The sequence below is a fragment of the Balaenoptera borealis genome (genome assembly GCF_965194805.1).
Source record: "Balaenoptera borealis genome assembly, chromosome: 11".
Lineage (NCBI taxonomy): Eukaryota > Metazoa > Chordata > Mammalia > Artiodactyla > Balaenopteridae > Balaenoptera > Balaenoptera borealis.
In genome coordinates this window covers 86,713,338-86,730,002 of record NC_138868.1, presented here as the reverse complement: position 1 = coordinate 86,730,002, position 16,665 = coordinate 86,713,338, and the positions used below count along the sequence as shown (strand labels likewise).

At 41.0% G+C, this 16,665-nt stretch overlaps 1 long non-coding RNA gene across 1 annotated transcript; it reads left to right on the top strand.

Moving 5' to 3' along the window:
* Window positions 1-1,346: 1,346 nt before the first annotated feature.
* LOC309606202 lies at window positions 1,347-14,773 on the top strand. The gene is made up of 3 exons (XR_014231696.1): window positions 1,347-1,975; window positions 6,858-7,052; window positions 9,222-14,773. It is a non-coding gene; the product is annotated as an uncharacterized lncRNA (long non-coding RNA).
* Window positions 14,774-16,665: the final 1,892 nt, after the last annotated feature.

Here is a 16,665-nt window from a genome sequence, read left to right as displayed (position 1 = left end):
TTTCCCACAGCCTTCAGGATAAACATCCGAACTTCTGACAGGAAAAATAAGGCCCCTTTCTGTTGGGCCCCACTAGGTTTCCAGTATCAACTCTCACTTCTTTCCCAAACCCTGAGGTCCAGTCCTGTACATTAGTTTTGCCATATTTTCTTATACTTCTCAAACTTTGACACACTGCTCCCTCCTGCCACCCCAGGAGGTTCTACTATCCTTAGAAAGGATGGCACCTCCTCCAAGAAGCCTACCCTGAACTTTCCCTTTTAAGATTCTGTGCTCTGCAAAGGGGAAAGTTGGGCAGGAGGGATAAATTAGGAATTTGGGATTAATATATGCACACGACTATATATAAAATAGGTAATCAACAAGGACCTACTGCATAGCACAGGGAACTCTACTCCATATCCTATAACAACCTGTATGGGAAAAGAATCTGAAAAAGAATGGATATATGTATAACTGAATCACTTTGCTGTACACCTGAAACTAACACAATATTGTAAATCAACTATCCTCCAATATAAAATAAAAATTTAATTAAAAAAAAAAGATTCTGTGCTCTGTAGCACCAGAACTCACTTCTTGCAGAGCACTGAGTACTGTGCTTGTGTTTACCTGCCACCCAGTAGAAGGGGAGATTACCTAGGGCAGAAGCATCGTCTCCAGCAGCCCATGGTTCTGATAACTCATTCAAGTGCCAGGATACTTTACACACATAACCTGCTTAATTAATTGTTAGAACCCACAGAAAGAGTGGTTTTTAATGTCATTTTACAAGTGTGGGGATTGCAGTTCAAAAGTAGCCTGCCCAGGCCACAGAGAGCATAAGCCCTGTAATTCAAACCCTAAGCTGCCTTCACACCGGTGCTCTTTCCACTACATGATACGAATATTGAAAAAAGATTTTTTTTTTTTCCTGAGCCCTGTTTTAATGGAAAGGAAATGAAGCAGGGATATATCCATTTCCTAATCGCCTTGGTGTGTACCACACAAAGTCATTCAACAGACCAGGTAACATCTGTGCAAAAATTAACGATGCTCCAAACTGTGCTAAGTGTTCTACATTGTAGAGCCTATAAGCATGAACACAGTGCATCCTTGTAACCGCCACAGAGACTGGGTCCTGTTAAGCCCGTGCTCCAAATGAGAACACTGAGACCTAGAAGCCTTAAAGCACTCGGCCGGGGTCACCGAGCTGGCAGGAGTCCTAGGCCGCACCCCCCCGTCTAGTACACTCACACCCGGCCACTGGGCACCGGTTCTAGTGCCCACCCTCCACCTTGCACCATCTAAAACCCCGCTTCGCAGCGCCCACACGAGAGCCCCTGGAAGCAGGAACTACAAACCTGTCTCACCAAGCCGTGGCTGGAAGAAGCTCTGGATACAGATCAGGCGCAGATGGTGCTCAGGAATGGCGTCCAGTCCACCCCGCGGAGGCGGTCGGCGTTAAGTCCAGCAGGCCCTCCTGCAGGAAAGCGCGCATGACGGGCAGAGGCACCGAGTCCTGCAGCGCACACAGGTCCTCAGAGCGCGAGAAGTCGGCCGCGCTGTTCCGGCGCAGCTTCACCGAGTGATCATGGCCCGAGCGCGGCCTCGGGGACGCTGGCTGCGGACACGATGCCCACACCCGCCTGGGGGCCCCGGCTCGCCTCAAGGCCCCTCGGGCGCCCACCGCCCAGAGGATGCGGCCCCGCAGCGTGCGCAGGACCTCCGTCGTAGCCAAAAGACATAGGGCCACGGGCCCCAGTTAGGTCGGCCCCTCCATACCGCAATCTCGCGCTCCGCATCACCGGCTGTTGGCGCCGGCCTCAACACCCTGCGCGCCGCGGGGCTGTAGTTTAAGCCTTCCGGCGGGCCCATGGGGGCGGGGCTCGAGGACGTCTCCGCGCTCGCCGTGCGTTACACGCAGCCCCACCTGCCATGGGGACCCGGCCTGAGGAACAGTGGCGGGAGCTCCGAGACCAGGGCGGCGCGAAAGGTAGGAGGTGTGGAGAATTTGGGGTTTCGAAAAAGCGTTTGTTGACTCATCCAAACAAAAGTGAGACATGGTTGTATCAACGCATTTTAAAAGTAGTTAAACTCCCGACAAATGTTTGTGCTCGCCCCGCCCAGGAGAGAGCGTGCACTCCGTGAGGGACCCATGAAAGGCTGAGTGAACGTCTGCCTGTGGTCCGTTACCTGGTGCACGGGTGTGTGAATTTCTGTGGAGAGCTCTTTATTTCTGTAGTTTCTGCTGACTTGACACGATGGTTGGCAAATGGTGACGTGTTCCATGCATTCAGGACATGATCGTGGTTACTAATAATCACTTTGTTTTGTACTGACACCTCCACAGAGAATTTACTACTGAATATCCACTTTACAGAAGAGAAACTGAGGCGTAGGAAGTGAAGTGACTGAGTAAGAGGAAGGACTCAGACCATTGGTGTTAGTAAATTAACCCTGCAAGGAGGCCGTTAGCCTGCGGTGGCTCTAGTGATGCGGCCCCCTCCGTAAACCAATCAAAATCTAAGCCTGTCAACGCCTCAGGGTGACGAACACCGCTGAGGACGACCAGTCACAAACCACCAATTAGGCTTTAAAGCTATAGCAAATCAGTCATTTCCTTACTTTGCTTCTGCCCTTTTAAAATAAAAATCTCTGCAGCTCCTGTGGCTGGAGTGCTCCTCACCACTTCCGGTTTGGTGGTGCCTGAATTGAGTCTATTTTTGCTCACATAAAGTCTTAAAATTTTAAATATGCCTCAGTTTGTCTTTTAACATTGGCTGTAGAAGTTGGATTTGTGTCCAGTTTCTAGAACAGTGGTCGTCCTCTGGTCAGGCCTTAGGCGTTACGTGTACAACGTTCCTCTTCTACCACCACATTCTGGATGCCTCCACCCACTACCAGCTCCCGCGCATCAGATCCCCTAGATGTGGTCAGCAATGGCTTTTACATGCAGCGTGCTCACATTATAACATCGCAGACACTCCTCCATCCTCCAGCCAGCGTGTGAAGAGAACCATTACCATTCCTGTTGAAGAGCCTGCTGTAACCACTTCCCCAAACACAGCCACTCCCCAGCTGACCCTGGGTAACCACTCTTCTGAACTTGGTCTCCATCACTGCCATGGATGTCTTTCTATTTAGGCTACGTTTTTAAGTATTCTTAAACAGCATATAGTATTCTACTACGTTTTCTCTTGTTAATTGCTTTATTTAGTGTTATCTTTGCTCGGTTCATCATGCTGACACATAAAGATCTGTGTAGTTCATGTACTTTCCTCACTATGTAAGATTCCCATGTAGGGAAATACAATAATTTATATGTGTATTTTCCTGTTGATGAACATTTAACTTGTTTCCAATTTTCAGTATGATTTCTGTTTGAAAAAAATTTTATATAATTTTTAAAGGTTACTTTACATTTACAGTTATTGCACAATTTTGGCTATATTCCCTGTGTTCTACAATACATCCTTGAGCCTATCGTACACCCAGTAGTTTATATCTCTCACCTCCCCACCCCTGTATTGCCCCCTCCTCCCCCTCTGCACTGGCAACCATTAGTTTGTTCTCTATATCTGTGAGTCTCCTTCTTTTTTATTATATTCAGTAGTTGTTTGTATTTTTTAGATTCCATATATAGGTGATATCCTACAGTATTTGTTTTGTTTGGCTTATTTCACTTAGCATAATGCCCTCCACGTCCATCTACTTTGCTGCAAATGGCAAAATTTCATTCTTTTTTATGGCTGCATAGTATGCCATTGGTTATATGTACCACATCTTCTTTATCCATTCATCTCTTGATAACACTTAGGTTGCTTCCATATCTTGGCAATTGTAAATACTGCTGCTGCAAACATTGGGGTGCATGTATCTTTTCAAATTAGTGTTTTTGTTTTTTTCGGATATATACCCAGGAGTGGAGTTGCAGGGTCATATGGTAGTTCTATTTTTAGTTTTTTGAGAACCCTCCATACTGTTTTCCACAGTGGCTGCACCAATTTACATTCCTACCAACTATACCAGGGTTCCCTTTTCTCTACATCCTTGCCCACATTTGTTGTTTGTGCTCTTCTTGATGATAGCCATTCCAACAGGAGTGAGGTGATACCTCAGCGTAGTTTTGATTTGCATTTCCTTGATGATTAGCAGTGTCGAGCATCTTTTCATGTGCCTGTTGGCCATCTGCATTTCCTCTTTGGAAAAATGTCGATTCAGTTCTTCTGCCCATGTTTTAATCAGGTTGGTACTTTTTTTGATGTTGAGTTTTATGAGCTGTTTCTATATGTTGGCTATTAATCCCTTATTTGTCCTATCCATTGCAAATATTTTCTCCCATTCAGTAGATTGTCTTTTCATTTTGATCCTTTCCTTTGCTTGCAAAAGCTTTTAAGTTTCATTAGGTCCCATTTGTTTATTTTTGCTTTTATTTCCTTTACTTGAGGAGATGGATCCAAAAAGATATTGCTGTGATTTATGTCAAAGAGTGTTCTGCCTATGTTATCTTCTAGGAGTTTTATAGTATCCAGTCTTACATTTAGCTCTTTAATCCATTTTGAGTTTATTTTTGTATATGGTGTTAGAGAATGTCCTAACTTCATTCTTTTACATGTAGCTGTCCAGTTTTCCCAGCACCACTTATTGAAGAGACTGTCTTTTCTTCATTGCATAATCTTGCCCTCTTTGTTGTATATTGCTATAAGTGCGTGGGTTTATTTCTGGGCTTTCTATTCTGTTCCATTGATCTATATGTCTGTTTTTGTGCCAGGACCCTACTGTTTTGATAACTGTAGCTTTGTAGTAGAGTCTGGAGTCAGGCAGCATGGTTCCTCCAGCTGTGTTCTTCTTTCTCAAGATTGCTTTATCTATTCGGCATCTTTGGTGCTTCTATACAAATTCAAAAATTTTTTTGTTCTAGTTCTGTGAAAAGTGCCATTGACATTTTGATAAGGATTGCATTGAATCTATAGATTGCCTTGGGTGGTACGGTCATGTTAACAGTATTGATTCTTCCAATCCAAGAATATGGAATATCTTTCCATCTGTTTGTGTTGCCTTCAGTTTCTTTTATGAGTGTCTTATAGTTTTTGGAGTTCAGGTCTTTTGCCTCCTTAGGTAGGTTTTTTCCTAGGTATTTTATTCTTTTTCATGCAATGATAAGTGGGATTGTTTCCTTAATTTCTCTTTCTGATAGTTCATTGTTAGTGTATAGAAGTTCCACAGGGCTTCCCTGGTGGCGCAGTGGTTGAAAGTCTGCCTGCCAGTGCAGGGGACACGTGTTCGAGCCCTGGTCTGGGAGGATCCCACATGCCGCGGAGCAACTAGGTCCGTGAGCCACAACTGCTGAGCCTGCGCGTCTGGAGCCTGTGCTCCGCAACAAGAGAGGCCGTGATAGTGAGAGGCCCGCGCATCACGATGAAGAGTGGCCCCCGCTTGCCGCAACTAGAGAAAGCCCTCGTGCAGAAACGAGGACCCAACACAGCCAAAAATAAATAATAAATAAATTAAAAAAAAAAAAAAAAAGAAGTTCCACAGAATTCTGAGTGTTAATTTTGTATCCTGCAACTTTACCAAATTCATTGTTGAGCTCTAGTAGTTTTCTGGTGACTCTGGGATTTTCTTTGTGTAGTATCATGGCATCTGCAAATAGGGACAGTTTTACTTCTTCCTTTGCAATTTGGATTCCTTTTATTTCTTTTTCTTCTCTGATTGCTGCAGCTGGGACTTCCAAAACTATGTTGAATGTAAGTGGTGAGAGTGGGAATCCTTGTCAGTATGATTTCTGTGTTGCTACATCCATTTTTTTTAGTCTCCAGCATCACTTAATGTAGTAGTCTCCTGTCTAATTGAAGCTCCCTCTTCTGCATTTTCCATCAAGCCACTTGATTTTTTTATCCCTCTCCACTTCCTTCTTCTCAGTCTCACTCTTGGGTGTCTCTTGCTTACCCAGTTTCAGTGTAGGTGTTCTTTAGGTTTCCATCCTCAGCGTCCACCCCTTTGGACATTTCACAGTTTCTCTGGGTGATCTTATTTCCTGTTCAGGCTTAACTTCCCCCTCCAGGGTGATGTCTTCTAACAAAGATAACTCTCTCCATACATCAAACTGCCTCCTGGAAAGCTGTATATTTCTCGTTGTCCTCAGCATCAGATCTGTGTTCCTTAGCTTGGCATATAAACTCCTTCACGATTGGACTACCTCTTTTGTCTTACTTCTGGCTACATTCCTTCCTGAATGTCTTCTTTAGGCATGTGGACCAGCTTGTAGTTTCTGATGTTCTATCATTCCTGCCCTGGCCTTTACAGATGCTGCTTCTTTACTTAAGACCCTCTTCTTCTGCTTGCTCTTCAGTGAGCTGACATCCGCTTGTTTTCCAGCCTCAGGTTGGGGGCCAGCTTCCCTGGGAGGCCTTCTTTCCCTAACCCTCATCTCTCCTCCTCTGCTTGTTTAGTGCCTCACTACTCTGCTCCCTGACATCCCTGTATCATAATAATTATGTCTCCAGCGATAAGCATCTTTTTAGACAGTTTTCCTTCCATAGACTCTAAGCCCTTTGAAGGCAGGGACCGTGTCTCATTCATCCTTATATTCCCTATGCCTAGCACAATGTTGGTACAGAGGAAGTGCTGATTTATGACTCCTGGAACTTTCTTGTCTATTCTCCATATAAGTCATTACTAGCACCTTGTAGCTACTGCCCACAGATGAAGCTCAGGGAAGCTTTATCATATTAATTAATCATGTAACAGATTAACTTAAAATGTGTTTTCCTCAAGCTTACCTATTTTCTGTCTGGCAATCAAGGCTTGCCTGATCATCTCTTCCCTCCTTACATTTAATTATGGCTTAATAGTGACTTTGGTTCTCCTTTCAGCATCTGGTGTTTTCTAGCTTCCCTGAATATGGTGAGCAAAAGCTGCCTCCCCACAGCACCTCTGGGACTCTCTGACAAGCCAGGTGCATGCCTGGCCCAAGACAAGATGCCTGGGCTTCCCTGCAGGTACCTGACCTGGGAGTGACATGGCTACTGGGCAGTACAAGACACGGGCTCTCCTCCTTCCGGGCTCTGGTGAGTGTAAGTTTGACTAAAATACAGTTTATCATTTTACCCCTGATTCCCTGTAGTTGACTGCTGGTCCATCACGACAACATTATACCCAGACTGCCAAGCCATTTTACCTTCCCATGGAACCTCACTGCAGATGCATTCTGCTCATCTCTAACATTCATCTTCTCTGGACCTGCTTTCAGAGCAATGTGTTTTGTTAGATCCAGTCACAGAGCTATGTCAACAACATAGGCTGTCTTATTTTAACTGACATGTGGTCCGCATTTCTTTTTTCTACTCCCTTACTTATGGCTGTTACCAATGACTCTTTCTCCACTCTTTTCATGTCCCACTAGACTCTGTTGTGTGTCCTTGCTCTCTCACCTGAAGAGCATACCTCTTATTTCACCAAGAAAGTAAGGTTTCAGACACAAACTTCCTCGTCTTCTTTCTGCTAACTCTGGCTGCCTTCCAATCCATGTTTCATGACGCAGACACCACCATCTCCTCTTCAGATCCTTCTGTGACTTTCCATTGCTCTTAGGATAAAGACAAACCTCCTCACAGTGGTCTAAAGTGTGGAGTCACAGGCTGGCTTCCGGTGGAGAACTGTTGCTGTTCTGTAAGATAAGGAGCTTGCTTCAGAAGGTAAATCATATGTCCACTAGATATACTGTTTAGTTTAACAGGCAAGACTTTCTTGATGAAAGGAACAGTGTGTTGACTTGCATTCTAGAGCAAGCTTCTCATCTTGTTGTGCACTGGCACTCTGGGTGCGCTAGTCTGTAGGGCAGGGCATCCCCTGGGCAGGATGGAGTATGATCTCTGCAGCCTCGTCTTGCACCTCCTTCCTTTCATTCTCAATCATCCAGCCCACAGTGGCCTCCTTTCAGGCCTGCATACTTATAACGGCACATTGCCCATGCTGCCCCTCTGCATGAAATGTCCTTCTGTTTAATTTGCAACTGATTGATGCCTCCTCATCCTTCTCATCTCTTCTCATGTGTCACTTGGTCAAGAAAGTATCCCCTTACCTACTCAACTCATCACATCCCCCTACTGTAGCTCACATAACACCAGGTACCTCTCGCTTATAGCCTTCATCCCATTTCACATCCAGTTTTAGATAGGTGTTTACCATATGGTCCGTGAGGAAGAGATCATGACTGTTTTGCTTACTCTTGATTCCCAGCAAGTAGCACAGTTACTGATAACCTTTGTTAAATGGAGAAATGAATGTATCCAATCAAGGACCAAGCCCTGACAGTTTTTCTTTCTAGTGTCTTTCATACTCCTCCCTTCCATCTGTGTTGCCATTACTCCGGTTCTACCATTTATTATTTTACACCTGGATTACGATGATTGCTTCGGATAATAGCGTGTCTTCCTATCTTCCTCCCTACAACCTCTATTACACCTCCCAAGGTTCTTGGGTTATGCCATTGCCCTCTTCCAAACCGACCATGGCACCCATTGTCAACACAATACAGCCAAACTCTTAAGACTCACATTCAAGACCCTCCATAATTGGGCTTTAATTTCACTTTCTAGACTTTTTAAGAAATAACTGGGTCTAATTGTCTCTGCATCCTTGCTCCCTTTCATATCTACCTATGACATTAATTTTTTTTTCTAGTCAATCTATTTTACACCTCCTTCTCTGAGAATCCAAGCAATTTCTGGATCTCTTCTCTCCCCTGAACTTGGAAATAGTTTAACAAGACATATGTGGAACTGCCATAAGGCATCTGCATCTTATCTCCCTCACTGGTATCTAACCTCCCTGAGAACGGGGGTACATCTCTGTGTTCTGGGCAGTTCTCAGCACAGTATTATACACATAGTAAATATTTGGTAAATGAACGAATAAGTGAATGAGTCACCATGAGAAAGGTATTCTCTCATTCTTTCTCTCTTTTTCCACTGTCAAGTTTCTTTAGTTAGTTTCCTTAGACGAAAGGTTTCTTTGTAGCTACACAGTATCCAGGCTCACAGAATGTTGCAAATAGCTGCTAAGAGCATCCCTCCACCACTTTCGAATAGCTTGCTCTCCCTCTCAAGTGGAGAGAGCAGTATTCAATATTTATTAAGTGCCTTTGTTCACTTGGCATTTAGAGGCACTAGGGGCATTAGTGCTCTACACTCAGTGAAATGCCTGTTTTGTTTGTAATTTTCCTTTGTGAAAAACAGCTGGGCTTCCCTGGTGGCGCAGTGGTTGAGAATCTGCCTGCCAATGCAGGGGACACGGGTTCGAGTCCTGGCCTGGGAGGATCCCACATGCCGCGGAGCAACTGGGCCCGTGTGCCACAATTACTGAGCCTGCGCGTCTGGAGCCTGTGCTCCGCAACGAGAGAGGCCGCAATAGTGAGAGGCCTGCGCACCGTGATGAGGAGTGGCCCCCACTTGCCGCAACTGGAGAAAGCCCTCGCACAGAAACGAAGACCCAACACAGCCATAAATAAATAAAATAAATAAATAAAGATACATGAAATTGCTAAAATTAAAAAAAAAAAAATGGGACATGCTCAAAAAAAAAACAGCTATCCACAAAGATGCTTTGTTCCAATTTTCCATCCTTTTAGATTGATACAAAGCATTTTAACTACGTAGAAACAGAAAATGAATAGAAAGAACTTTGCATTACATTTAATGAAAGTTTAGGGAGATCTTTGTGGTACATTAGTGAAGTTATTTGGGGAAACTTTAGCCATGTACATTGTGTTGGGGAGGCACCAAGAATTCAAGAATTCTCAAAGTTTGAGTACGCAGTTGCCTTACATGTAGGCATGGTGGCAGCCATGTACATAACAGTGATTTGGAGGATGTTGTATTAGTCAGCTCTTGCTGTGATAATGCTTTGGAACAAATCTCCCCCAAACTCAGTTACATAAATAAGAATTTATTTTTCTTGGACCTATGGGCTAGCTGCAGTGGCTCTCTTTTCGACCTCTAGATGGCTGGTATTGCTCCATGTTTTGGGTCAGTTTGAGGTCTGTGCCACACATCTTACTGTGGAGCCCAACTGTGAGGCCTCAGCTCCCAGGCCCTGTCTTCTCACGAAGTTCACTGAAACGTAAGAGGTGAGCCCAACCACACAAGCCCACTTAAGACCTCTGCAAATCATTTAAGGCCATCATGTCTGCTCACACTTCATTGGCCAAAACATGTCACAGATCTAAGTTGTATTTAGAATACGTGTATTTGTTTAAAATTGGGTGTTCTCACAGAAGAATATTGCATTTTGCACAGTGTTACCTTAGCATTTTCACTGGCATTTGCAAACGTGATAAACGTTGTGTGCACTTTTTCACCTTTGAGAACTTTTTGAAATTGTGGGACAATTTCTATGGGAAAAGAGGAAGGTACACTTTAGAACTCAACTCTAGTTATGGCATTGTTGGGAGAAGAATTAATGATGATAAGGTCAATACAAATGAAAGCTTTGGGATTCACATATTCATCATTAACAGCAGCATTCTACAGAACATTCCTGGAGAATTGTGATGCTAGCTTTAGGTGATTTCTATCATAAATCATTATAATTTGACAAAGCCATTTCAGTAAAACATACATCATATAGTACATTGCATTTTAGTTTTTCCTAACACTCCACAACTTATCATCAAGACTCTACCTTAACACAGAAACAGAAACAGAAACAGAAACAGAAACTGAGTGAATTCATTGTTAGCAGACGGGCTTCACCAGCAATACTAGTGGAAGTTCTTCAAATGATAGCTGGCAGTAACTCAAGCCATAAAAACAAAACAAAGAATGCTGACTAGAGCAGTTGTGTAGGGAATTATAAAAGATAATGTAATTTCAAATTTCTTATCCTTTCTTCTCTTAACTAATTTAAAAGTAAGTGCGTAAACAATATGACTATATTTTGATTGTTCTGTATATAACATAAAGAAATATCATACATTTGATGATATGGCACAAAGAAAGCAGTGAGAACAAAGCTGTATTAGAATAAAAATGACAGCAGATCATAACCTGAATCTGCAGGAAGAAAGGAAGAGAGCCAGAAATGGTAAATAAATAGATTAACCCAGCAAACTCTATAAATATTTATTTGCTCTACTTTCTTCTCTAAGCTCCTTTAAAAGATAAGGTTGTGTGAAGTAATAATTATAATAATATGTTGTTTAGTATGTAACATATATAAATGTAATAAAAACAAAAAAGAGGGAAAGGAATACAGCTCTCTAAAAGTACAGTTTCTGGTTCTCACTGGAATGAAGCTACTATAAATCTGAAGAGATTCTGTGAAGATGTATTACATAAGCCCTAGTGCAGCCATTACTCAAAAAAGTGGTTAAAAATCATTAAAGGAATTAAATGTTACAATAGAAAATATCCACTTAATATAAAAGGAAAATGGAGGTACAACAAAAATAACAAAAAACAAAAACATGAGGCATGTAGAAAACCAAAGGTAAAATGTTAGACATAAATAAATTCTACCTTATCAATAATAAAAACTAAATGTAGTGAATTAAACAATACAATCAAAAGGCATATATTGTCAAACTGCGTTTAAAAACATGTTTTCTACAGGAGACACTCCTTGGATTCAAAGGTCTAATGTGAACAAAGTAAAAGGATGAAAAAATATACATCATGCAAATAGCAACCATAAGAATGCTGAAGTGGCTATACTAATACCAGAAAAACTAGACTCTAAAACAAACAAAAAATTACTAGATATGAAAAGAGACATTTTATGATAAAAAAAGGGAAGATACAAAAATTATTAACATATGTGCCCTGAATAAGATAAAACCAAAATACATGAAGAAGAAAATACCAAAATACATGAAGAATTGAAGGAAGAAATAGATCATTCCACAACATTAGGTAGAGGCTTCAGTACTCCACGGTCAATATGGATAGAACAATTAGGCAGAAGATCAATAAGGATATAGAAGAATTGGACAACACTATGAATTATCAAGGCCTAATAAATGTCTACAGAACACTAAACCAAACAGTAAAATATGCATACTTCTCAACTACACGTGAAATGTTTTCCAGCATAGATGACATGCTAGGCTATAAGACAAGAGATTGAAACCCACATACATTGCTGGTGGGAATATCAAATGGTGCAGCCATTTTACAAAACAGCTTGACAGTTCCTCCAAGTGTTACATATAGAGTTACCCTATGACCCAGCAGTTTCACTACTAAATATATACCTAAGAGAAATAAAAACTTCTGTCTACACAAAACCTTGTATGTGAATGTTCACAGAAGCATATTTCTGAAAACAAAAGGTGGAAAAAATTCAAATGTCAATCTGACAAATGAATAAACAAAATGTGGAATATCCATACAATAGAATAGCATTCAGCTATAAAAAGGAATGAAATATTGATCCGTGTTACAACATGGATGAACCATGGAAGCATTATGTAAAGTAAAAGCAGCCACTCACAAAAGATCACATATTGTATGGTCCCATTTATATGAAATGCCCAGAAGAGCAAATCTGTAGAGACAGAAAGGAGATTAGTGGTTGCCTAGGAGGGAACCCCTGAGAGGGTTGAGGAGAATGAAAAAACTTTGTTAATGTGTAATGGGTTTTTTTGTGGGGGGACAAAAATCTACAATTGGATTGTTGTGATGCTTACACACGTCTTTTAGTGGTTACACTAAGAATCACTGAATTGTATACATTAAAGGGTTGAAATTATGGTATGTAAATTACATCCCAATAAAGCTGTTAAAATTATGATAATTTTATATTTATAAATTTGCAAATTCATCCAAAATTACACATTCTTTAAAAATGCAACCTAACAAGACTAACCCAAGAAAGAAAAAATATCTAAAAAATCTATATCTACTCAGAAAGTTGTTTGTGTACTTAAGTACCTTTACAGAAAATGATTTCCAGGGATAAATGGCTCTCCAAGTAAGTTCTTCCAAATATTTAGGGAAGAAATAGTGGTAATCTTACATAAAAATCTTCCAGGAAACAGAAAAGAATATATTGCTCCAAATTTTTATAATCCCAACATAAGCTTCAGATGAAAACTAAAAAGAATATTACAAGAATAGAATCACAGGCCAGTTTCTCCTTTGAACATGAATGCAAAATGTGTAAACAAAAGCACAAACTGTATCCATGGTATGTAAAGCAGTAATATATCACAATCAAATTGGCTGTATTCTAGTAATGCAAGGTTGGTTTAATGTTCAAACATGAAAGTGATCCCAGGAAAGAATTAGAATGGGGAAAAAAGTCATTTATAAAAGAAGTCTTGGGAATTCCCTGGTGGTCCAGTGGTTAGGACTCGGTGCTTTCACTGCTTGGGGCCTGGGATTCAATCCCCGGTCAGGAACTAAGATGATGCAAGCCATGAGGCAGGGCCCAAAAAAAGAAAAAAAAAAAAAAAAAAAGAAAGAAAGAAGATAAGAAGTTTTAACCAGGAGAAGCACAAGATTGAATAATCATAACAGACAACACCTTATGAAACTTACGTGAAGATTATGGAACATTCTAAAATTTTAAAACAACAAGAAATTGTTAAAGATTCAAGAGGATGTGACAAATATTGTACATAGGCAAAAAATAAAATAAAATAAAATAAAATACACAAATGATGAGAGACCAAAAATCCAGATGCCCAAGTCCCATCTCTGAAGATTCTCATTCAATGGGTTCTGCATTTCCTCTATGTTTAAAAACCTACAGGTGATTCTGATACGATTCATAGACACAATGTAAAGCTTCTGCTTTACAGGAAATAATACCAGATTATTTTGTTCTTTTATAGTTATATTAACAGGCTGTACTATTGACGGGTAAGTCTGATGTCAAAATGCACTCCCCACTAGGGATAAAAAAGGAACTAGTACTCTCTTCTGCTACTTGGTGGCAGCATGCATATATTGCAAAGGCAATTATTGTAGGAATCCAAATTAGTGGAACATTTTAGAACTGGAAGACTACGTAGAGATCATCTAGTCAAGCTTCCAACTATTATAGTTGTGAAAACTAAGGCCCATATAAATGAAATGATTGATCTCCAAAGAGCGTTAGTGAAAGAGTATGAAATAAAACATATCTCTGAACTTTTAATTTAGTGCTATTTTTATTAATCTCAAGTATTAGCTCAAACTTCAGTGTGACAGTTTTGGGATTGAATTCTTGCTCGAATTTACTGGTTCTGTGCCTTTTAGTAAGTTACTACAACACTTTTAAATTTATTTATTTATTTATTTTTGTATGTGTTGGGTCTTAGTTTCTGTGCAAGGGCTTTCTCCAGTTGCGGTGAGCAGGGGCCACTCTTCATCGCGGTGCGCAGGCCTCTCACTGTCGCGGCCTCTCCCGTTGCGGAGCACAGGCTACAGACGCGCAGGCTCAGTAGTTGTGGCTCATGGGTCTAGCCGCTCCGCGGCATGTGGGATCTTCCCGGACCGGGGCACGAACCCATGTCCCCTGCATTGGCAGGCAGATTCCTAACCACTGCGCCACCAGGGAAGCCCTACTACAACACTTTTAACTTCGCTTTTCAGATATGTAAAATGGTGAGCCTTGACTGATACAGTGTATGAGATAGCCTAGCACTGTTCTAAACACATACAAGTACTTAAAATGTTTTGGCTCTCATCCCTCTTAAACAAGCTCTATCCTCTGAACAATAAAAGTGTTTTTCAGCTAGCAAAGCACCCCAGAGCTGACCACATTCTGGCAAGAGATATAGGATTCTTTTTCTTACTGGGGGGTTCTTTATACCTGATATTTGAACTGCACTGAAACATGAACTTCTCTTGTTTATACTGTATTAATGGATTTGATAGATGAATTTTAAAAAGTAATATGTAGGAACTAAGCTGCATTACTCTCAAGAAATATAATTCGATAGGGGTGGCTAGAATGATAAACAGTGTTTGGACAGGGAGTCCGTATTGGATATGAACAACCTGTACTCCCATTCGTCTATTAAGAATAAATAGAATCCTTTCAAAATCTGTTTTAAAGGGCAGTTAGTTTCTTCTGACTCATTTATGTTACCTGCAAGAAAAAGACAACCTCCTGAATCCTGGTTTAAAAGCCTTTTAATATAAAGCAGATAATTTTTGCAACATTTTCCAAACTTTCCATTATCAAATTGGCTGAGGCTTCTCAACGACTATCATTTCACAACAATATCTCCATTTTCACCTTCTTTAAAGAATTGGCCTAGTAGATGTGCCATTAAAACAGAGCTTCACTCTCAACATCTTTTTAAGTTTGTATTCAAACAGTATGAAGAAAACAGGATCAGGGAATTCAGCCATAAAAGTGAATGGATTACTGATACATGCTACACCATGGATGCAACTAAGTGAAAGAAGTCAGACACGAAAGGCCACATGTTGTATGGTTCCATTTCTACGAAATGTCCAGCAGTGGCAAATCCATACACACGGAAAATATTATACATTAGTGGTTGCCAGGGGTTTGGAAGAGAGGGAAATAAGGAATGACTGCTTAAAATGGGTGTAGGTTTCCTTTTGGGGTAATGAAAATGTTTTGCAACTAGGCAGTGGTGATAGTTGCACAACATTGTGACAGTACTAAATTCCACTGAATGGTACAGTGAGTTGTAAAATGATCAAAATGCTGAATTTTGTGTTATGTTCATTTTACTACAATAAAAAGGAGAAAGAGTTAGGGAAAGACTTTGAGTTTGGGAAAGTAAGGGGAACTGGGCAAGAAAAAGACAGCTCTATTATTCAGTTTTCTCTCAGCTCTCCCAGTGCATTAGTCCTCAGCAGAAAGTAGCCTGAACTTGTAGATGACAGTCATTCAACAGAGTCCAGAGAAAAGTGAATAAAATAAAACCCAACTCTTCTTCTTTAGCACATCTATGACAGGGTAACTTCCTGCTCAGCCACATGGACATTCATGAGGACGTTTCCATTTAGGTCTTCTCTACTTCAGTACTTTACTCACAGCTCATTCACACATGTAGGCAACAGCATTCCTTAATTCCATGGACACTGCAGTGCTGGTTGTGATCAGTCTCATGAAAAGAAAAGGAGGAAAAAGCCTCCACATTGGCTTGGTGGTCTTGACATGAAATGGATGCAGAAGACAGCTTGATTGTCAAACTGGAAACTTTTCTTTTTATCTCTCCTATCAGGTCTTCTGCCCACTTCCCACCCCCTTCTTTCAAACAGGAAAGACACTAATTAGCTGCTTTTTTTTTTTTTTTTTTGGTAAAACAACTATTGTTTTAGATTTCTTGTTCGGTGAATGTTATTGTTTTTACTGCCAAATGAGCCTCAGTGTTTGATGTAGGGGGTCTCTTGGGAAGTTAACATTTTCAAGTTTAAGTGGAAAAGCTTTTTTGTTTGAATGGGCTTTTACTGGGTGCTTCAAGATTTGCTCTTGGTTCTTTGACGGGGACGTTTTATTCTCCCATACAATTCCATGAACACTTATACACTGGCACTTAGTTTAATGGCATTTTCTATTTATAAATGTCTTTGAAACACATACTGTCAATTATTTGAGGGTAATGACCATGGCCATTGTTGGCACATCTTAAATGTGCATCGTGTTAATTTTTGAGTGTCATCTGATCTACCATCAGTGCTTCCCTCTTTCTTTCACCCAGTTTTCTCCCTCATT